The following is a 24,752-nucleotide window of genomic DNA, read 5'->3' on the forward strand; positions in this document are numbered from 1 at the left end:
GAGTTAAAGCAATGTCAAACTAAATTAATGCTACAGCATAGACATACCACGCTGTGACGGGGTAGCTCTAAGTCAGAAGTAACTTGAAGGCACAGTTAAATCAGTGTTGCACTCCAAGCCAGGAAACCCTGTGACTTCAAACACCACACAGCTGAGTAAAATGCAAGCAGTTTATTGAAGATAATTAAAACAGTAGCAATAAAAAGCAATCCACAGTAAACGGTAAATCCAAATAGGTAGAAAAGGTAGGCAGGAACAGATAATCCAACAAAACAGTCCAAAAGAATCTATAAAAACAAATACTGGAACTTTCAAGGCAAAACCCCCAAAGTACTTGAGCATAAATCAAACAAAGCACTTCAACATGAAATAGCAAGGCACTTAATTCAGGAATCTATCCAAGGCAAGGCATCCAGCAACCTGAGATGAGATCTTGACCTAATTCCAACGTTGCTTCGTCTGGCTACAGATTCTGTACTTGACACTTTTATTCCTCTATTACCCACTATATATCCCAAGCAGCCAAGAAGGATTTTTTATCAGCCTTGAATCTCCTGTTTGCTTCTCCTGCAGTCTAGCAGAATGCCTGAGAGCCTGGTTTGTTTTTCTTTGCTGACTGAAAACACTTCTCCTGTTCACTGGCTCATTAATTTCTGCAGCTGGACCAGCCGCTGAGCCTTTCTCAGGCTCAAGGCCTTGGGAATCCTCTGGTAGCAATTCAGGCCCAGGGAACAGACCATCATCCCCAAACCTTTCAGGAACATTCCCATCAGAAGACTCACTTTGAACATGAACCACATTGTCATTCTCTGCATCTAAAGCAACCTCATCATTAGAAACATGAACCTCATTGTCACTCCCATCATCCAGAGTACCTGATCATTGGACACAATCACAGGCTGAACTCCAACAATTGGCTTACCTATCTGAATGTATCTCCTCCTATAAACCATTTCAGAGATTAAGATCATCCGGGGAGGCCCTGCTCTCGGCCCCATCTCCTTTGCAGGTGCATCTGGTGGTAACAAGAGACAGGGCTTTCTCAGTGGTGGTTCCTCGGCTGTGAAATTCTCTCTCCAGTGATATTCAATTTTTAACTTAATATATTTTAACTGTTGTTGTTCAAAGGCATTGGATAATTGCCATATGTAAAGCTGCCTTGAGTCCCCTTTTGAGTAGAGAAGGATGGGATACAAATAGAGTAAATAAATGATTATGATAATGATAGCCCTTCTCTATCCAGGGGGGATGTCAAGTAGCCAGAAAGGAACCATCGCCTCTCTAGAAATTTCTATGGCTCCCTGCATGATTGGAGGAAGTAAGATTGGAGAACCTAGACATTCCTAGATAGATGGTTTTCAATCAAATTTGTGAATAATCATATCCACAAAAGTCAAAACCACAAATATGGAGGGACAACTGTGTGTTTATTTATATCCTGCTATTCCCCCAAAATTAGGACTCAAAAGTGGCACAATTAAAAATGTGTTCATACAGTTAAAACATGAAAAAAATCAGTATATGAGAACTGAAACCAGAACCCAATACACTATTATAGAATTATAGACTTGTACGAGACACACGCACACACAACGAAAGTGCAAGGATCTATTTACAGATTTTTTGATTTGACACATGTTCCTTGCAGCAGAAAAGTGGCTTCAGCCAGAAAAATCCATGAATGCAGTGACATTTCCTACCAGGCAAGTGAGAGTAGGATTGCAGCTGCTACCTGGTAAGAGCTCTTGTTGACCTCCCAAAACACTTAAATGATTCCACCTATCTTACCTCCTTCAAATTATTCTTCAAATCCCTAGTTTGGGGTGCTGATGGTAGTCAGCCAACTACTTCTCATGCCCTATATGTTTATCATTTCTATTTACACCCCACATCCATTCCTGTGTGCCAAGGTAGTGAATTTTATTCTTGCAACCCTGTTAGGCAAGTTAGGTTAAGAGGAACTGGCCCAAGGTCATGCATGACTCAGTTAAGAAAGAACCTGGATTTCCCAAGTAATGGCAAGCCACCTCTCAGTTTTCCCTGGCTGAGAAAACCCTATGAAATTAATGGGGCCACCATAAGTGAGCAGGCAATTTGAAGGCACATACATACAGATGTAGACATGCATGGAGTACTATGCACCAACTATTACACCACACTGCCCCTGCTGTAGCTCAGCCTAGGCTTATGTAACTTGTGATTGAAGTAATTGCATACTCATTTTGGTCCCTCCCCCAACCCCCATTTTCCCTGTGCTGAATTGATTATAGTAAGTTCCTGAGGGAGGGACCTGTTCTTTGCAAACTGCCATGGATATTTATAGTACTGTGTAAGCACATTAGAAATTGTAATAAGTTTGGAAATACCCATTTTGAATTTTTGAAGGCATTTGCTGTAATTTGAGACCAGTAAATGCTCAGCAAAGATCTTCTCACATCAGCTGAGCAAACAATTAGATGAATCCTTTTAAACAGTTTCAATCATTAGGTATCATTCTCAAGTTCACCAAAGCTGAGAGGACACATTTGAGCATCTGATCTTCTCAACCTCTTCGTGAACATTGTTTTGGCATAATTACATTGCAGCTATAAAATAGCAACACAGGAGGCCGTGTCGCTGATTCTTTTGAACTATTCTCAATGCCCACATGGGCTGATTGCCAGAATTTGATTGTGTTTCTTCATTTTGGTAACTTGTTCTCTTGCAAATGTTTTCGCTGCACCATCCTATACAAGGCTCTTATCAGGTCCCATTGGGTGAAAGGCAGTGTTACACAACTGATTGTCACCTTTTTCCTGCTTCATTGCCTACTTTCTTCCCATCACTGCTCGTGAGCTTTGCAAGAGTGTCCAGGGGAACAAAACAACAGACTAAAATGTATCTTACCAGGCTCTTCTGGGAGAAGAGAACTGACAAAATCCAAACGATCTCACACTCAGTTTCTTGTGTAGTTTTCCTTGACCTACTTGCTCAGCCAGAACCCATGTCTTAGCTCCCCACACCTGCAGCCATGCGATGGAGTAGATATTGCTCTATGAGTATATTCACCTTCTCTTCCTTGGCACGTTTCAGCAGAATTCTGTTTGGTGTCACTGTCCCACTGCATGTGTCCAGAGTATGATTCTACAATGCGAAAGTACTGAGGAGTTTTTGTTCTGCATTGGCAATGGTTGGAATATTTAACAACACAGAGCTTACAGTATGTGTCTATGGCAGTGGTTCTCAACCTGGGGTCCCCAGATGTTTTTGGCCTACAACTCCCAGAAATCCCAGCCAGTTTACCAGCTGTTAGGATTTCTGGGAGTTGAAGGCCAAAAATATCTGGGGACCCCAGGTTGAGAACCACTGGTCTATGGGAACAAATGCCTTCCTGGTGTCGTTGAGAAAGTGTGGGGGGGGGGCATCATGATCCACATAAAATACAGTATTACCATATAGGAAACATGGGAAACAACTTCCCCAGAAGGGCTTTGTACCATGTTTGCCTTCTTCCCTTACTTGTGTTGTGACATTTCATTTTCAGGCAGTAGAATCTATGAGGTGCAATTAGGGTATCTTTATTCAGAGACATAAATCATGTGTGGTCATCTTGCAAATTTCTAGATAGGATATCTCTCTAGGTCTTTTTTTGCTCCTCCAATGTGCCTCTATAGTAAGTTCAAGCAGAAGTTCATCATTTCAATAGAGCCCACTATTATTCACAGTTCCCTGTTTCCATAGTACGTTCAGGAACATATCCCCTACTATTATTATTTATGTTTATATATACCTTTTTTTTCTCCCCACAAGGAGACCCAAAGCAGCTTACCTTAAAAGCATTTCACCATCATGTTTGGCCATTCTACTAATACATCTTTGCCAGTGAACTAGACTGAGTTGGTGTTTGCTGCTGGCATATCAAGGCTGTTCTGTCTGCATTTCTTTTGTGCTAGCAGCATATCTCACATGCTGCTATCATAACAGGGCTTCTATACCATGTCTTATGGCCCTCCAGCTATCCTAAGTCAAGTATAGGATGGTTCTAGCAATAAGACAAGTATACTTTCCTAACACGAGAACAACTGTTGGAATTATTAGCATTCACTATGTGTGAGCTGCATAGTGAACACCCTGAATCTAAATGTTACATTAGCGTAAAATCCTATTAGTCTGGCAGAAAGCATAAGGTGGTCCTGTTTAAATCATTTCCCAATTTTCCAAGTCACTGAAGCAATGGAACTATATGTGGTATGATGATTAAATTGCCTGCTATATTTCTGTTTGTGATAACACAGAGACAGAGTAACCATTGGTTGTGAGATATTTCCACACTTCCCAGTGTAGTGTCTCATCTATTCTTCAAGAGTAACCAATTGCCTGGAGTTTTTAATATTCCTAATGTATGCAGTTTTGCTGCTGCTGCTTTTAATTACCATACTCTGTTGAGGTCTGGAATATCATAGTCCTATTGGAAGTGAGACAGGTCAATACACCTGACCCTGCTTGAGGCTTACTTTTCAATTTACCTTTTTTTAGTTGTTTTATTTGCACATATATAAGTTTGACATATAACTGCAATGAATTTACAGGATGATATGCCCACATAAATTATCCTCATGAAAATTTGCTTGCAAACCTTTCATTTGTATCCCTCTAAGTCAGGTGTGGGCGAACTAAAGCCCGGGGCCAGGTGTGACCCCCTGGGTGCTTACTTCAGGCCCTCCTCATTTTCCTTGTCCTTTTGGCAGAAGGATATGGTGGCCCACCACATCCTTATGCCAAAAAGGTGTGGGCGGAAAGTACATAAGACTGAAAGCCCTCTGGAAAGTTCTCAACCACCTCGTGGCTCGATCTTTATTTTGGGAGGACGACTCGAAGAACATAAGTGGTGGCTGAGAGCCCTCTGAAGCACTCTCATCTGCCGCCTGTCTCACCCTCCTCCCAGCATAATGCCAAGAGGACAGCCCAAGGATTGGGGAAGGAGAATGGGGAGGGGGATCAGGGTAGGAGGAGAATAGGGGCAATCGCCACATGTCCCACCTTCCTCCCAGCAAAAGGATAGGATGAGCAGCCCTGTCCTTATGCTGGGCTGACAACCTGAGGGTGATCTAGGCCCTGCCCTGTCCCATTCCTGGCCCCTTCCTCTCCCGGAGCCTCCCGGCCAGGGCCCATAATGCAGCCACAAGACAAAAAAGTTTGCCCATGCCTGCTCTAAGTTCTATTTCCCACCTAAAATGTCACTGTGTTCTAACTATTCTCATTTTCTGAAGACTTCTGTGTACTATATCTAGAAAGCAGCTGCACCACTAAAACATGTGGCTTACAATTATTCATGCAAATAAACTGAGCTAAAATCTGAAGACCAAATTAATATTTTTCAGTTGGATTTAATTTTCTTTAAGGAAAACAGCAAAAATTCTCCACCTGTGGAGGAAGATCATTTGTATCTCAAACTTTTCTGTAGATAATCTGGTTCCTGGGTGTTACACTATCGTGAAATGCTGCATAATATATGATGCAATTAACATTTTACGTTTTTCTGAAAGAATTGATCAAATAAAATAAAGATAAAATAGTAATGTTCAGGAAGCTATGTTGTACAAAGCCACCCTGATTTGTATTGTCGAAGGCTGGAATCACTGGGTTGCTGTTACTCACAAATGTTCATGGGGAAATAGATTTCCTACAATATGTTGTGTTGTGTGTTTCTTACTTTTCAAAAGAATATACTTTTAAAATTCCTCCTCTTTCCTTTGACAGTTTCATTATATTTCAACTTTTGCATATTTTTAATGATGTGTAAGCCATCTTGAGTGCTAGGACTGGAAAAAAGGCAGGACATAAATCAATAATGATAACATAACCTTTTCTATCTCCTTCTCCCAGTTTCTGGAGAGAGTTACCTTTAATGTAGTAGAGTCGGGTCATCATTGAGTTCATCAGAACAATGCCATTGCTTTGTCAAAGGCTTTCATGGCCAGAATCATTGGGTTGCTGTAAGTTTTTCAGGCTATATGGCCATGTTCCAGAAGCATTCTCTCCAGACGTTTCACCTGCATCTATGGCAGGCATCCTCGGAGGTTGTGAGGGCTGTATGGTCATGTGCCTCTGAACATGGCCATACAGCCCGAAAAACTTACAACAACCCACTCTGATTTGCTTGGTTCTGCATCAAAGAGACAATGTGTCCATGGTAATTGCCTTGCCTTAAAGAAAATGAAGCCTTGTTGTATACCTAGATTTACAGGTATCAATATTTTCAGTATTAAGGTGGGTTGCTGTGAGTTTTCTGGGATGTATGGCCATGTTCCAGAACATGGCCATACAGCCCAGAAAACTCACAGCAACCCAGTGATTCCAGCCATGAAAGCCTTCGGCAACATAATGTTAAGGTGGTCAGCTGACTAATAATATTTGTTGTAAACCAATTTCTATTAGGCTGGTTTTTCTTGAAATATTTGTCGGCACATTATCATTTTTACTTCAAATGGCCAGAAACATCACTCTGCTATTATAATATACATTTAGCTGGAAAGTATTTTAACTAATATTTGTTGAATTCAAAAGAGAGCTTGCAGGCCAACCTGACTAATACAGACAACTTCAAGATCATGGTCATAATAATACACTTGCTCCATTACCATGAAGTTACTTTAAGAAAGCGCACGGCATTAGACCAAGCCTTGTGTCTTACACATGCACTAATGGCAGACTGCCCAACTTACAACTCCTCATGTGACAAGCTGTACGTAAATCTCTCTAAGTAGCTTTAAAGCAAGGATGAGAAATCCCCAGCCTCTGCGTCAGCCTCAGCCATCAGAACTTTCCAGGCCAATATGCTTTCTCTACCATGCAGTGTGTCTCTGTTGTCCTGCCCTGCCCTCTGTTGCAGAAATCCTACATTTGGTGCCATGCCTGCCTACCACTCTGCTTCTCATTCTCTACAGTGAAAGTAAGGTCTGCCATTACAAGAAGGAGAAATTGAAAAAGAGATGGGCTCACCCATAAGCAAATTTAGGGGGCCAGCCAAAGAGTGTTGTGGACTGGAATGATGTAGCATTCTTTGGAAAGACACCCTAGCTCACACGTTCTTAACTTGGAGATTTGTGAACTCCTCGGGTTCTGTGGATGTGTTTTGGAAAGGATCCATGTACTAAGTGCCACTTCTACTTCTTTCTTCTTTTGATTTTTTTTTTGTCAATGTGAATTTTAAGGAAAAACCCTTCTACATAAGTGTTGTATTTCTAGGTTAGTCAATGTGAAGGAAATGAATTTTCAAAACATTACAGTCCAAAATCAGATATGTGTTTACATGTGTCTGGTTTTTTTTTCTTCTTCTTTTGAGTGCGGTTATATAGCTTTCATGAGATTCTTAAAGTGATATATTTATAGGTTCATTATCTGCTTCCAATAGCCATGTGGATGACTGGCTCTGGAAAATAGGAATTGTGGCTGATCATCAGGGTGGTGTTTTTTTTTTTAATCATGTCATAAGCGACTTGAGAACATACTGCAGTGTGAGATAATTGGCCGTCTACTAAGACGTTGCCCAGGGGATGCCTGGATGTGCTGCCGGGAGGCTAGAGCCGACAGACAGGAGCTCACTCCATCTCACGGATTCGAACCTGCAGCCTTCAGGTCAGCAACCCAACCTTCACATCAGCAGTCCAACGGGCACAGGGGTTTAACCCATTGTGCCACCACAGCTATCAGATAAAGAATGTTTACAAATGTTGTTCCATTGCTATTTAGTACACTTGTATGTGCATGTATGTTTGGGGTGAAGTTCTGCAGGCAGGCAGGATAGAAAGTAGTTGGGGTTTTTTTTCACACGCAAGCATGGCTCTCAGTTTTTCAAAAATGTAAGATTTCCTTTGAATGTAACTTTGTCTGCTTTCTTCTATGGGTATCTTCTTATAGAATCATAGAGTTAGAAGAGATCACAAGAACAACCAGCCTACCCCATTCTGCCATGCAGGAATACATAATCAAAGCACTCTCAACAGATAGCCATCTGATCTACATCACATTCTGAGGCAGCACTGTCAAACAGCCCTTACCAGCAAGAAATTCTTCATAAATTTCTTGCTGGTATCCACTGTTCCACATCCTACTGTCTAGAGCAGCAGAAAAGAAGCCTGCTCCATCTTCAATATGACATCCTTTCAAATATTTCAACATGGCTATCATGTCAATTTTTCATCTTCTCCAGGCCTGCCTAATGCAGAGAATTGCCGCTCTGCATAAGGCATGGTTTCCAGAATTACTTTTATCAATAATTTCATTTAGATGCTGAAATGCTTGGAGGACAAGTTAGAATCACGAGACTTACTTACTTAGGCGATCCCTTGTAGCCCGAGGATGATGGCCCTCCAAGTGTAGTGTCTTGGTGGTGGGTCCATAAGTGGCTGTGGAGACCTATTCTTGACCCGCATGTTCTTCCGCAATGAGGACATCGGTTTCCAGGTGGAAGGCAGTCCCGGACAGGGTTGGCTTGACACACCTTCCTCTTGGCACATTTCTCCCTTTCACCCTCCATTCATGTCTCTTCAAATTCTGCAGCACTGCTGGTCACAGCTGACCTCCAGTTAGAGTGCTCAAGGGCCAGGGCTTCCCAGTTCTCATGTCTATGCCACCATTTTTAAGGTTGGCTTTAATGACATTCTGAATATCATTGGCCAAAATATGGAACAAGAGTCCCCCAACAACACTTATAAGGAAGGACCAGTATCACTGCAGCTTTGTGCCTCCATGACTCATTTCAGAATATCCAGAAGGATGCTATGGTCAGTGGCATCAAAGATATAGAGTGCCATGATTAATGGAACAGCAGCTGCTGGGAGGTTTAGGAGAACTAACAAAGTCACATTCTCTCTATCTGTTTTGCAGTGTAAATCATCCACTAGGTCAACCAAGGCCATTTCATTTTCAAAATAAAGAAACCAGATGAGAATGAATCTAAATAATTAATGTCATCTAGAACTCCTTAAACTTAACATGGCACAACCCACATCAAAAGCCTTGCTCAGAAATGGCAATTAGAAGTTTGGCAATGATTCGCAAACCTCAAGAAAGTTACTGTTTTGAAATATAATTCCCCAGATCCTGCAGCAGCCATGCTGACTGATGCATTCTGGTGGTCCAAGAATTTAACTTTGCGAAATTCTAATGAATCCATTGCTAAAAGAATCCAAATCTGACTTTTTAACAGTGGTTTCAGGATAATCAGAATTATTCCCTCCATTAATGAGTTTTTGGCAAATTTTGCTATTTATAGTACAAAAAAGATCTCACTAGCCTAGGATCTAAAGCTCAAGCAACGAGCCCCTGTTTGCCAAGAAGCTTAGCCCAGATTGCTTGATCTAGCTGGGATGATACATAGCAGTGTTACTTTCTGCCATTTTCAGGGCACTGTCGCTATGGAACAGCAAACACCTGTCCAGCTGTTTTCTCTACTTGGGGGTGTCCTAATGGTGCCGATAAGAAGGCATCAAATTCCTGCCACATTCACTTTGTTGAGCATTTTTAACTTTATGCCACTCATTTCATTGTCACCACAGTATTAATGTAGCGATGTTACAAAATTAGGTTTTAATAAAGCCGGCATCTCATTTTTGAAAGTGTTCCATAGCTACAGCATTTTCAGCCTTCTTAGGTCAGAATTCCTTTTGTTAAAGTATGGCATATCCAATGGTATAGATATCTCTGCTAGTAATTATGTGGGCAAGTCAGCACTCAAGCATACGAAAAACACATACAGATGCAGTTTTATTTACTTTTTATGCACTGTGTGAGTCCTATAGTGATACATATACAGTATCAGTAGATATCATCCTCACACAAGCAGAAAATGTGGAAAATGATATGAAACGTTGCTGAACAAAACAATACAACAACATCAGAGATTGAAAATTTGAAGATAATACATAGCCAGAAGGTGCCTGAGGGATTTCTCCTTGCTATTCATCTGTGTTCATTTGGGTTTACTTTGTGCACAATAATTCTAAATAGTCTCCTTGAAATATACAAATCATTATGTTCAAGTACATTTTGTGTGTTTACACATTGATTGTAATGCGACACCGGTATCCTTTATTGTGGACAGAATTGCAGCTGTAATTTTCAGTGTGGGCAAATGCTTCTATGTAATTTTTTAAATAGGAAAATCAACCTGGTGTATACTTTTTGCTATCAGAAATAATCACCATGGCCAACACATTTTTCATTTATCCTTTTGCCCTTGAGAATCCCCTCTGCTCTTTCTTCATCTTGCCAAACTGTTCTGTTTGAAGTCGCCCTAAACAACCTTGTTTGTTTGTTTGTAACTATGTTTCAACTTATTTTCATAGCTTATGGAATTTTATAGTTGGAATTGACCATAAGGGCCATCTCATCAATCTCTAATGCATCCAGAATCTCCAGCGGCCATGTGGGCTGGGAAGTCTAGTTTTTGAACAGAGTTGGGTATTGATAACTGAAGGAATATTTTTCTTGCAATATCCCCAATACTAAATGAAAACCCAGGCGAATGTAATAATAATAATAATAATAATAATAATAATAATAATAATAGACAAGGAGGTTCAGCAGGTAGTAGCTGAGCAACATCAGATATTCTGGGGAAAAAACATATTACCTGGACCTAGTTCAGTCAAGAGTATAACAACAAAACACTGTAAGTCACTCTGACTGCTGACCACATGTAGGTAAAAAACTAGGAATGCTAACCTCTTAATCTTCCTGGATTTCTCTGTAGGTTTTGATACCTTTCATCATGGTATTTTTCTGGACCATCTCTATGGGATTAGAGTAGGACACATTGTGCTCCACTTGTAATCTCCTGGGATAGTTCCAAAGAGTATTACTACAAAATTCCAGCTTATTCCCATCCCTGTTAAGATGCTGGTGACTCAAGAGTTCCAGGTTTTCTTTTGCTGCTTATTCTCTATTTGAAACTGCTGGCTGAGGTCATTAGAAATTTGGGGTGGAGGTTAAAATGCTAAGCTGCTGAATTTTCCGACTGAAAGGTTGGTGGTTCAAATCCAGGGAGCAGGGTAAGCTCCCACTGTTAGCCCCAACTTTTGCCAACCTAGCAGTTCAAAAACATAGAAATGTGGGTAGATCAATAGGTACCACTCTGGCGGGAAGGTAACAGCACTCCATGCAGTCACGTCAGCCACATGACTTTGGAGGCATCTACAGACAACACAAGCTCTTTAGCTTCGAAATGGAGATGAGCACCACCCCGAGTCAGACATGACTAAACTTAATGTTAAGGGGAAACTCTTTACCTTTACCATTATTATGCCCAAAGGCTCCAGCTAAAAGGGTTAGCACTTGAATAAGATATTGTCAAGGAATCCTAGGTGCTGTAGACTATATTTTAAAGGGAAGAAACTGGCAAATCATCTCTGATTATTCCTTGCCTTAAAAAAAAACCTTAGGAAATTCATGGGTTGCCATAAGCCAGTGCATATGCATATGCATACACAAATGCACACATCATTACATTGCTAGTGATACTAGGTTTATTTCTCGTTATTATTGAAACAGCATAGGATAAGTGCCTGGATGTTGTAATGAACTGTAGGAGGACCAAAGAACTGAAACTGAATCCTGAGAAGATGGAAGCTCTGTAGATTGGTGGTTCATATGTCCATAACTTGGGTAAATGACCAATTCTGGTTGGGGACAATTGCAGTTCACTATTGAGAGCACTCCTGGATAAGTCTTTGTCACTCAAGGCCCTGGTGGGATCTGTAATTTAAAGTGATTGAAGTCATTTGCCTTGGTCAGCCACAGCTATACCTTGCCTTTGTAATCCATGCACATGAAATCCATGTGATCTGATATGTATATGTCAGGCTGCCCTTAAAATGACTTTAAAGCCACCGCTAGTGCAAAATGCATCAGTAGAACCTTTATAAGCACCAAACAGCACCCGTCTTAAAAGAATAGCACAGACTGCCAATACAGTGGACGTCTTCACTTTTGTAAGGGTGCAGAATTAATGTGAAAGTGGAAAAACTGGATTATAAAACACTATTGTCTTTATCTGAAAGAGCACCCCTCTAGAAATATCTAGGTTTTCCCATCTGACTCTTTGATCAACTGGAACTATACAGTTGGCTTTCCACATCAGTAGGTTTAATGGTTAAAGATTGGTTAGATTGATATGTTCCCTCTAAGAATCTCTAGGTCTTCCAGTATGAATCTATGGTCAACTTCTGCCATGCTGAAAGACATAGAAATTCCTAGCAATGACATATTAATCAAATCCATAATCAAGCCTGCAAGTTAAACCCACAAATACAAATGGGGTGCAGGACAGGAGCTGATCCAGTTCTATTCATGTGTAGAGAAGATGATAATGCATGAGATCAAAGTTGGGATGCCCACTCAAATATACAGGGTTAGTCAAAATGCATAGGCCAATAAGCCATTATATCATAATGCACATCCTCATTTAAGACAATACAACATGTCTCAGAACAGATTGCAGCTTGAAGAGTTGATATTTGTACTACAGCTCCCATTAAAAAAAAAAGAAGCATTTCTGGATTCTGGCACACCTCTGCTTTATTAAAAGTTCCCAGACTATCATATAATAAGAGGCATTTGTTTATTTAACAGAGCGGCTCCTAAGTGTTCATCTGTGCTGAGGAAAAGTGACATAACAGAAGCACTTCTCTTCCTCTTGGAACAAAGGCAAGTGAGCCATCGGTGGCCTTTGGCGATGCATTAGAGGCTAAAGAGACATTCCTGCCGCTTATGTAACACCACATAGTTGCCTCAGCAGCAAGTGAAGTTCAGTTTGGATTATATCAGTCAAAAAAACCATCTTGTCCAAGAACAGCTCTGAAATAACTAGCCGACATCCCCAAATATAAAACAGAAATGACATTGACAAGCACACGCATAATGTGCGTGCAATGAAAACTGTTGAAATAAGGCTGACTTTGTCTTATTAACCTGGCACACAAGATCAGTCGCTGGCATTTAGGAGAACCTGCTGGGAGGGAATTCTAAACTTCGCAAATGAGTGTCACTATGGAAACTAATCAAATGAACAAAAGTATGAAAGAGCAGACTCAGTGGAAACATCTGAGAGGGAGGAACAGCACAGTAAACAAATTGTGTATGTTAAAAGTGCATGATTGGAAAGCTTGAGCTAACAGGCCGGATAGCTAGAGGGTTCTGGTAAAAGTTCACAATGATTTCTCACTGGGTCATTAAACTTTGCAAGCACCATATATTTTTCAAAGGAGGGACCCACTGTGCCCCTTTCTTAGGCAAATCAGAACAGTTGGCACACAGTGCTGCTAGCTAGAGGGTGGTTCTTTGGCAGAATATAGTGTTCCTAGTGCAGTTTATAAATAAAAAGCCTTCCAGTAAGCTACAAGCCTTCAAAAGATGTCAAAATTTGGGGTTTTCCAAATTAAAAAATCATTGCTTCTGAATTTAGGGTGATTCTTTGGAAACGTTCCTTAAAGGAGTCAACTAGGGATTTGGCTTCCAGCCCCTAAAAATACAATAGTAAATATATATATTGCAGACTCATTAGAAAATAATTTGAATGGTAAACTTGGTTTATAATGAGCAAAAATGCTTTTATTAGTGAGCTGAAACACAAGATCTTAGTAAATATTGTCCCAAAACAGACTGGCTGATTGATTATTGTTTGTTTGCTATATATAAACTACCTTCATTATAATTGTGTTAACAAATAATTATGTAACAAAAGCAGCAAAAATATTATAAAACAATTGTGTGCCTTCAAGGTTTTTTGTTTTGTTTTGTTTTGTTTTTTGTGGTAACTCTAAGGTTTGCTATTGCCATCTTCCAAGACTGTGACTTGTTCAAGGTTATCCAATGGGCTTCCATGTCTGAGCAGCAATTTGAACCGTTTCCAGACTTGTAATTCAGCATTCAAACCACTCTGCAGCACTAGCTCTTATGGCTTCTTTCTTAAGTGTCAGTAGGAATGTAAATTTCTACTATATATATTACTAGCTTGGGTACCCAGCATTGCCCAGGTTATTTGAAGAAATCTTTTTGTTTTGTTTTGTTTTACAAAATACATAAGATTGCAGGTGAACTACAACTCCCATCATGCCAAGTTAACCCCCTGAAACTCCACCAGTGCTTAAAGTTTGTCATGTTGAGCAAGTTTGCTCTCTAGATGCATCATCGGTGGGGTCCATGTAATCTCTGGCTGCAGGATAAACTACAGCTCCCACCATGGTGAAAGTCCCCTCAAACCCCTCCAGTAGGCTCAGTTCAGCACAACTCCCAGAAAGAAAGGTCAATTCTGCCTAAACCCCTTCAGTATGTTCAGTTGGTCATGGTGGTTCTGTGTGCCAAGTTTGATCCATTCCATCATTGGTTGGATTCAAAGTTTCTCTGGTTATAGGTGAACTACAACTCCCAAAAATCAAGATGAATTCCCCCTAAGCCATCCAATATTTTTGTTGGCCATGAGGGTACTTTGCGCCAAGTTAGGTCCAGATCCATCATTGGTGGGATTCAGATTGCTCTTTGATTGCAGGTGAGCTATAAATTCTTGTACCTACCCATATGTCAAGGCCAATTCCCCCCAAAACCTACCAGTATTTAAATTTGGACATATTGGGTATACGTGCTAAATTTGGTCCAGAACCATTGTTGTTTGGGTTCACAGTGCTCTCTGGATGGGGGTGAAATGCAACTCCCTGAAATCAAGGTGAATTTCCCCCCACCCAAATCCCTCTAATATTTTTTGTTGGTCATGAGGATTCTGTGTGCCAAATGTAGTCCACATCCATTGTTATTGGGGGTCATAGTGCTCTGTCTTGATGCAGGGTGAACGACAATTTCCATCAGGCCCCGAAATCCCTCCAGTGTGTTCAGTTGCTGATCAATTCTGCTCTGTTTGCTGTGCTTCATAAATTAGAGTAGGAAAGGGTTATGGAAGAGGCAGTGGGCAGGATCATGCAAATTCCACACTAATGGAGAAAGTCAGGAAGACTGAGATGTTTGTTGTGGAGGAAACAAATAAAATATAGGATGAAATTGTCCCCATATGAAAGCATTCACTTCTGTGGTGGGTAGTATTGTGTTTGTGGAGGACATTGGCAGGAGTTGTATATGTTCACGGCATTCACTATAACCTACAATGTCATTGGAGGGAGGGACTTTGGTGGGCCCTCATAGGTGGGGATCATAGCTGTTTGTGGAAGTGGGGGCTGCCTGTGTATAAATTCAGTATTACACTGTATAAGTATAAATTCAGTATTACACTGTTTTAGCTGCAGTACAGAGCATTCTCCCAAGCAACTGTGGGCTACATCATCATCATCATCATCATCATCATCATCATGGCAACAGTGATGGATTAGATAAGGGCCAACAAGTTGAGACTTAATCCAGACAAGACAGAGGCCCTCCTGGTCAGTCGAGAGGCCGAGCGGGGTATAGGGTGGCAACCTGTGCTTGATAGGGTTACACACCCCTGAAGGCTCAGGTCTGCAATCTGGGGGTCCTCCTGGACTCAGCGCTGACACTTGAAGCTCAGATGTCAGTGCTGGCTGGGAGGGCCTTCACATAGTTAAAATAGGTGCACCAGGTGCAGCCGTACCTCGAAAAGCCTGGCTTGGCTATGGTGGTCCATGCCTTAGTTACTTCTAGAATGGACTACAGCAATGCATTCTATGTAGAAGACAGCTTGGAAACTGCAATTAGTGCAAAGGTCAGCAGAGAGATTACTAGCTAGGGCTGGTTATAGGGAGCACACTAGGCCCCTATTAAAACAGCTCCACTGGCTGCTGACAAGTTTCTGGGCTCAATTCAAAGTGCAGGTTATTACCTATAAAGCCCTATATGGTTCAGGTCCAACCTATCTTCGAGACTGCATCTCCTTCTATGAACCAGCACAGGCCCTAAGATCCGCCAAGGAGGCCGTCCTCTCAGTCCCACCTCCATCTCAAACACAGTTGGTGGGGATGAGAGAGAGGGCCTTCTTGGTAGTGGCCCCTTGGCTTTGGACTGCCTTTCCTAGAGAGATTAGATTAGCCCCCACTATCCAAGTTTTCTGAACAAATTTGAAAACATGGCTCTTTAAACAGGCCTTCGACCATGTCCAGAATCTAAATGGATTAACCTGAGGACTGAGCTATTTGTTTACCCCTGTACTTTCTAGGACTGATACTTATTCCGTTATTTTATATTCGCAATTACTGCATTTTATTCAGTTTTTAATTAGTGCGACTTTATATGATGTTTTATGTATTTTATGTATTTGGTTGTAAATGTATTTTGTTATTGTCTTATTGCTATGTAGATATATTTTGTACATGCTGCACCATTGAGTGCTTTTGTGAGCCGCCCTGAGTCCCTACGGGGTTATGGTGGCAGGATACAAATGAAGATTATTATTATTATTATTATTATTATTATTATTTATACCTTGCTTTATCTCCCCAAAGGGGACTCAAAGTAGCTTGACAAAAAAAGCATTAGTATACAATTTAAAATATATAAATATACAACAATTAAAACAAAATTAAACACAAACAGCACTACAAAATATATAGTTAAAATCCATCAAAACATACTTAAAGTTAAAAACCACAGCACATCCTGTCTAGATCTTAAACACCTCCATCTTTAAAAGCCTGTCTAGAAAGGTTTTAGCCTTTCATTTATGAAAAAATGGCTACAGCACTGTATACAAAACTATATTATTTTATGGGAGGGGTCAATATTTACAGCAGCACCACTATTTAACACATCTGTATATAATACCACCTCATATGTGTGAAAGATAGAATAATTTAATTTTGGCCTAATAGATGTAGCATTTTGGATGCTACATTGTATAACAAAGGCTCCATTGTGATGGGTTTTTTTGCCCAGTTTAAATTATGAGCAGCTATTAACTTGCCTAACATAAGCAGAGAATGCATTAAAGAAAAGCCTCCATCCTTACGTCATGTGTAGTATATGGGTTACAGATCAAAGACTGCCTACAATCTATAATACTGCTTGGATCCAGTGAGTTTACAAATGCACCAATACAGGAAGCTAGGAATGATCTCTACACACACACATTTACACACACAACCAAAAAATTAGCTGATTAGTGGCACCATCTGGTGGATATAAGAAACACGCACTCATAGATAGCAAAAGCCATGCACACTTGAGAAAACTTGTGTTTCCTTTTTAGAAACACCTCTATGGATATGAAATCTTTGGATTTTTTTAAAAAGTACACTTTGACTTTTTGATTTTAAAAATTCAAGTAACATATCAATATAATTTCGTGAAGTAATAACATAGGACAACATAATATTTTTTATTATGGTATTTCTGGGAAAAGCGGGGTTAGTTCTGCGATAGCAAAGCTGCATCTCACTCACTTCTGACTTTTTTGTGGAGGGAGCCTGAAATACCAGTCCTTGACAGTCCAAAGAATGGGACCCTTGATTCAGATGAATTTTCTTTGTCATGTCAGGAACAACTTGAGAAACTGTGAGTCGCTTCTGGTGTGAAAGAATTGACCATCTGCAAGGACATTGCCCAGAGGACACCCAGATGTTTTGATGTTTACCATCCTTGTGGGAGGCTTCTCTCATGTCCCCACATGGGGTGCTGGAGCTGACAGAGGGAGCTCATCCATATTTTTCCCAGATTCAAACCTCTGACCTGCCAGTCTTCAGTCCTGCCAGCACAAGGGTTTATCTGATTGCACCACCAGGGGCATTACAATACATAATAATAATACCAAATAATAATAATAAAATTTTATTCATATTCCACCCTATCTGCCCAAGGAGACTCAGGGTGGATTCCAACATACAAAAAAGGCAAACATTCAATGCCTCAATAAAACAGACAAATGTTAACAAGCAATCCAAAATAACACCATATGAAAATAACAACAGAACCTAACATCAATAAATTAAACAAAACGTATTCAAACAAGTATATAAAATGACCTAAAACTTAACCAGTAAAACCTCTGCATTGATTTACAAAAAGCCAAACAAAGTTCACAAAGGCGTGTAGGTTGATTGTGAGGCCAATGATAATGGTTGGACCATCATGAACTAACAGAGCCCAGTACAACAATTGTTCTCGACTGAAGGTCCGTAAGTGATCTCTCGTTATCTAATCTTCCTTCTCTCCATATGCTAGTGACCAAAGATAAGTCTTCAGTTATTTTTTTAAGGAGAGGAGGGATGGGTCCGTCTTTATTTCTTTAGGGAGGGAGTTCCAGAGGTGGGGAGCGATCACGGAGAAGACCCTCTCTCTCTCTCTCGTTCCCACCAGCCTCACTTGAGATGGGGTGGGACTGAAAGGAGAGCCACCTCTCCTGACTGCAGTGCCTGAGCTGGTTTGTAAGAGGAGATATAATCAGTCAAAGAAAGGCAATCTTTTACGGTCATACCATTTATACAACACATAGAAATACAATTTACGTATCTGATCAGCCTACATTTAACTATTTCCCTCAGTCTTTTAACATCCTATTTTAATTCTCACTCTTCACTAAGAATAGAAAATGATTTGTGTTGCATTTTCGGTTAAGTAGTATCATATGGCTAAAATTTGAACCTGTCACTCAGAATTACTTTAATGCTCACATAACTTTCTAATATAGACACTCTTACAATGAATATTTCATTGCAAATAATATTCCGATTCAGGCAAAAATAAGTTCCAAATGCATAATCGGTTGTACTTTTTTATTGCTTGTTTTGCAATATTCTCTAGCTGTTGGGGAGACAGCATCTAGGAGCAAGAATGGAGATAGAATTGTCTCCATGTTATGAAAGCCATCACCAGCTGTCTCTCCTGATTAGATGTTTTATGCTAAAAGTGGAGGCATCAGACATAGTTCTCCAGGTTTGTTCATAGGCAGGGAAGCAAATAACATTTTTAATATTACAAAAAAAATTGAAATGCCCCAAAATGTCACATTATGAAATTATTTAAATTTCCTGTTGGGAGTGAGCCATATATTTTACCTCAGTGAAATATTCAAATTGCCATCAATATTTATTAGCAATATACATTATAAATGTTAAAAATACAAATGCAATACAGTAAGACCCTCATGTCTGGGGGCGATGTGTTCCTGGCTACAATGTAGTTATGGATATGACCAAAAGCCATTAAATTATCTCACCTCTGATCTCATATTACAGAGTTGCATTGGAGGATCTAGAGATTTCTAGAGAGATATTATCTCTAGGAGCTTGCTAGATTCTTCAACAAAATTTTATGGTAACCTCCAAAGGAAACATAACATATAATCAGCTGAAAGGCTTAGAAAATACCTAGAGGTGCCTTAGATCTCGGTTTTGAGATAAGGCTGAGCTACAAAATAGATAATTTACATCTATCTGTCTATCTATCTGTCTGTCTGTCTGTCTGTCTGTCTGTCTATCTACAAACCTATGCCTTCAAGAGAAGTGTTACCCTAATAACCAAAAGGCATTTGGTCTTTTTTTGGAGTAAGTTCTCTTTATTCACTATCAATCTATTACTGATATTAAACAGGTGTAGAACAAAAACAACTTTATCCGATTCAATGGAAAAGGAATTCAGATAGCACTGTGGTGGTACCCAGTTGCACATCTCCTGCCAGCTTCTCTTAATGTCTAGAAAAACATGGAGGACAAGACAGAGTCCTATTGAACCACCCAGGCCCATGGTAAAAGCAACAGAAAGGAATCCTAAAGAGTGACATTCTTGCCCAAGGTCACTGCATGATGGTGCCTCCAAGTCCCACCCCAAAGAGGCAGTTAAGAATGGTTCTGGAAGTTGTTGACAGGTCCAGTGGAACCAAAAGGGACATGATCCCTCAATGCAGTTCCCAGGGTAAGTCATACACCAAAACAAACAACTGTGAATGTCTGAATGGGTCATACATAAGAGAAGAATTGGGTAGGGTGTGGCCCTCCAGATGTTGTTGGACTGCAACCTCCATCTTTCCTCACCACTCACTATGCAAGCTAAAGTTAACATTGAAAGGGTGGCACTTTGTCCACTCCTGGCATAGACAGCTTAGAACTGTGTTATAATGGAATCAGTTTCCAATTCTGTCATTGGACATCACTTGTTGCATACTTTCCAGCATTTCATGGATTAAAACCAGGACATATGTGATTAAACTAAATAGCATTGTGTCCACAATAGTATGGCAAAGAAGTTATTAATGAAGAAAACACAGAAAGGAGAAGAATGCTGAAATGTATTACCTATGATCTTATCACACAGGGCAGAAAAAGTGTCCTAGGACAATTCTGCCCCAGTTCACCCAAGGAACCCCATGCTGTGCATCATACGACGTAGGGAAACTTTAAGTGGGGCGCCATGGGTAAACTGGGACAGAAGCATGATGCAGCACTGCTACCGCCAACACAGACATTACCCATTGTCCGGTTGGAAACAATGGGGCTTCATTGGAGTGGCAACGCTTTCTCACGTGGAATGGGAAAGTGTCAGCTGACAGCTGAGGCACTGGGAGTAGTCTGATTTACCACGGAGGCTGGCAAATCACAATGCTGGACCTTATCAATGTGATGAGGTCCTTAGTTTAGGAAAGACATGACTTCATACATAGAGAAAATGAGATGGAGAGGATGAACTTTCCTTGTTAAAAAGGGATATTTGGAGGACACATTGGCCTCATCTACACTGTCACCCAACAACATCTGGAGAGTTGCCTTGCCTTTCTTTTTTCTTTCCTTTGGTTTTGGGGAAATTTGAAATACAATTTCCCAAATCAACTGGGATCAAAACAATAATCCAAAATTTGCCTGGGATTCTCAGGTGATTCCAGAAAGGCTTCAAAAGATGCCAAAAAGATGGTTGAAGCCATATTTGGCCTGGTGACAGTCTTTTCCCAATTATTCTAAAATAGATGGAGGGAAATTCTATGGTCATTTCCCACACTCTGAGATTATTCTCATACACAATATGACCCTCATATCCATGTGGAATAGATACCTGGAATGGATATGCAAAACTGTGGATAAAATGAAGGGCCTCTGCTCCAAGAATGCCAAACAGTCACTATGGAAAACCAAGAAAATGCCAAGCGATGACATATTTTAGGAGCCCCTGATGGCACGGGTTAAACCCTTGTGCCAGCAGGATTGAAGACCGACGGGTCAGGGGTTCAAATCCGGGGAGAGCATGGGTGACTTCCCTCTGTCAGCTCCAACTCTCCATGCGGGGACTTGAAAGAAGCCTTCCACAAGGATGACAAAACATCTGGTCATCCCCTGGGCAAGTCCTTGCAGGCAGCCAATTCTCTCACACCAGAAGCGACTTGCAGTTTCTCAAGTCGCTCCTGAAATGGGGAAAAATGACTTATTTTGTTAGATGTGGATAAAATGAAATTGTGGATATGGGTCCTGCAGATATGGAGGTCATATTGTATAGTAGAGATTCATGTGACCTTTAAACGTTTTACCAAAAATCAGCATCATAAAACACTTTGTCATGGAAGTCATTTTGAATTATGTACATCATGAACAGGACCCATGTGACTTTCTTCCTGTGCCACTTCTGGTGCTATGATTTCTAACTCTCAGAACAAGGATGTTTTCAAGTCACTCCTTCTATCATTAGATGCTTGTTTTATATGAAAACATATCATCTCAGCTTCACCCTTTGATAAGTGTTTTGTACCTTCTTCCCCCTCTTGTTTATGCCGTCCTGGCACCTGGCTTTTCATTTTGAGATAATGATGATATGCTTTTCTCTTCCATGTCTGTTCAGAATCCGGAAACATTTTTATACAAGAATCCCAATTTATCCCTTAATGATCACATCAGAGACATCAGAAAGGGAACCTTTCATAGTGTGTCTTCCTGATCTCACAATTGTTGCACGCAGCAAATCTCCCTTTGATTTCAAAGGAAGTACTGAACTTGTACAACCGCAGGATTATCAACAGAGGCCTGCTTCCTCTGGGACCTGAAGTTGGTGTTTTCATTCATACCTAGTTATTGAAAATACTTACGAAGAACTGTGTCTATACCCTAAGATCCTTTAAAGTTACTTGGCTGACATTGTACAAACGAAAGTAGCCACAGAATAAAGGTTCCATACTGTGAGCTAATACTACCTTGGCAAAATGTAATTTGGGGATGCAAAATTACACAGTATCTTTACCAACTGCATCAGCGGAGACATCTTTATCCTCTAACATATAGTGTGTTGATACATAATAAATAGTGTGCATCATATCATAAGATTGATGATGGCCCATTGGTATACTATCCTAAGGGGTCTTTTGTCCAAATAGTTCTAGTATGGTAAACTTATCAGATTTTAGACAGAGCCATGTAATTTTTCAGAAATCTACACTGCCATTGCTGGTGGGATAACTCAGGGGGCATCTATGCTGCCAAATAATGCAGTATAAAGTCGCATTAGGCTGCATGTGTCCATACAATGCAATCAAACTGCTGCAATTTAACTCGGGGTAAGTTGCTTAATGTGACTGCACTCCAGGTTAAAAAATACAATGGAAGGTAGCAGTGGGAACAGCCACCCCAGATCCCTTTGATGCACCTATTCTGTGATCCCAAGACAGGAAGCTTAGGGATGAGGGATGGCTGTTCCTGCCCTTTGCACCATTGATTTTCCCTAGAAAAAGAAAAAAATCAACGTACCACATGATATGCAGTCTCTTCCTCCTGGTTTCATGCCATGTGACTGGCAAAGGAAAACCTGGGAAGAGTGGGAAGGAGGCTCTTCCTTTGCCAAAACCTGTACCTCAGTTGTTCTCAACCTTCCTAATGCCGCGAACCCTAAATACAGTTCCTCATGTTGTGGTGACCCCCAACCATAAAATTATTTTAGTTGCTACTTCGTAACTGTATTTTTTCTACTATTATGAATTTTAATGTACATAACTGATATGCAGGATGTGCTTTCATTCACTGAACCAAATTTGGCACAAATACCTAATACACCCAAATTTGAATACTGGTGGGGTTGGGGGGGGACTGATTTTTATCATTTGGGAGTTGCTGGGATTTAAAGTTCATCTACAATCAAAGAGCATTCTGAACTCCACCAATGATGGGATTAAACCAAACTTGGAACATAGAACTCCCACAACCAAAAGGAAATAGTGGAATGGTTTGATGGATATTGACGTTGAGTTCTGGAGTTGTACTTCACCTACATCCAGAGAGCACTGTGCACTCAAATAATAATGGATCTGGACCAAACTTGGTGTGGATACTCAGTATGCCCAAATGTGAACACTGGTGGAGTTTGAGGAAAATAGACCTTGACATTTGGGACTAGTAGTTGCTGGGGTTTATACTAATAATAACCCCCATGACCAACAGAAAATACTGTGTTTTCGGATGGTTTCTGGTGACCCCTCTGACATGCCCTCACGAAATCAAAGTACCCCTGACAGCTGGCCATCCAGCCTCTGTTTAAAAGCCTACAAACAAGGAGCTTCCACCACAATCACAGTGATAGGTCAAGAGAAAATTGCAGCTAGGTAGACCAAGACTGGGAGACCCACAGATCTCCAAAGAAGTGTCTAATGCTAAATAAAATCATCCACAGACAGCATGGTCCAATTTTTGGGAATGATAGAAGGCATAATCCAAACAGATCTTAGATATCACCACCATATAGACAACCCAAGCACAACAAGTGATACTAGAAATACCCAGAGTCAGAACCTCAGCCAAAGACAAGAAGTGGGAACTGAAAAGTAAAGGTTAAAAGCTCATAACATAAACTAGGAATTTGGGCTTCTTTGCTCGAAGATGTTTTCCAGGGCCACAAGCTGTAGCCAATAACAAAGAAAACTTAAAATGCTAACTTTCAAAGGATTTTCATTTTCTGCAGCCATATTGGCCAAATATGTCGCTGTAGGATTTTCCTGAGAGGACAACATCCTTGAAGCAATTACAGAGGAGAAAATAATCATCTCACCAACTGGTGCTGTGTTTTGGTGCTGCTATTGAATACAAGCAGGAAGTCTGAAAGGGATTTAATCCCAGATGTTTTAATGGGCCGACGCTGATGCCTCCCTGTCAGTAATGAATGCGCCATTCCTGTTTCCTGTAACATTCCATTTTTCTAGAAAACCTGGCTAATTCCATGTGTCAAGGGCTGGAAAGCTCTTATTAAAACTCAGCTGAAGTATTTGCAAAGAAGAGTTTATTTTGACTGGGCGATGTAATTGGGTATGTCCCTGTAGTTTGCATTTGGATGCAGGAATTGGGGGGAGGCGGGAGGGAGTGGAGAGAGGATTAAGTGGATTAGCCTCAATCATCTGGAAGATGACATGTCTTGCTGTGTTTGAAGTGTTTTGTGAACAGGAGGACAAGGCTAATTTTGAAGTTCATATTAATCTAATCTGTTTGATGCGGCAGCTGCAGCGACACACCCTCTACCCTTTCAAAGGATGGGAGATGTGAAATATGCCACAAAAGAGTTGTAGCCAACCTCCACAGGGAAGGAGGAGAACCCATCTCCAATTATGCTGGGAATACGGGAGCCATCATTAACATCCTGCGGCAATATTCGTCTCAGACCAGGCCACAAAGCAGGTACAAGAAAATAGCTGGGCTTTGTACCACCTGGGAATCTCAGGCCTTGGGGAATAATTATAAACAAGACAATGCCTTTGGACATAGGTGGGAAATCTTTTTTACAGACCAAGCAGTCAACCAATATCTCATATACAATCAATTCACAGAGACTGTATCCATGGATTTAACCATATGCCACTTGAAAAT

This window comes from Anolis sagrei, chromosome 6 (genome assembly GCF_037176765.1).
Source record: "Anolis sagrei isolate rAnoSag1 chromosome 6, rAnoSag1.mat, whole genome shotgun sequence".
Lineage (NCBI taxonomy): Eukaryota > Metazoa > Chordata > Lepidosauria > Squamata > Dactyloidae > Anolis > Anolis sagrei.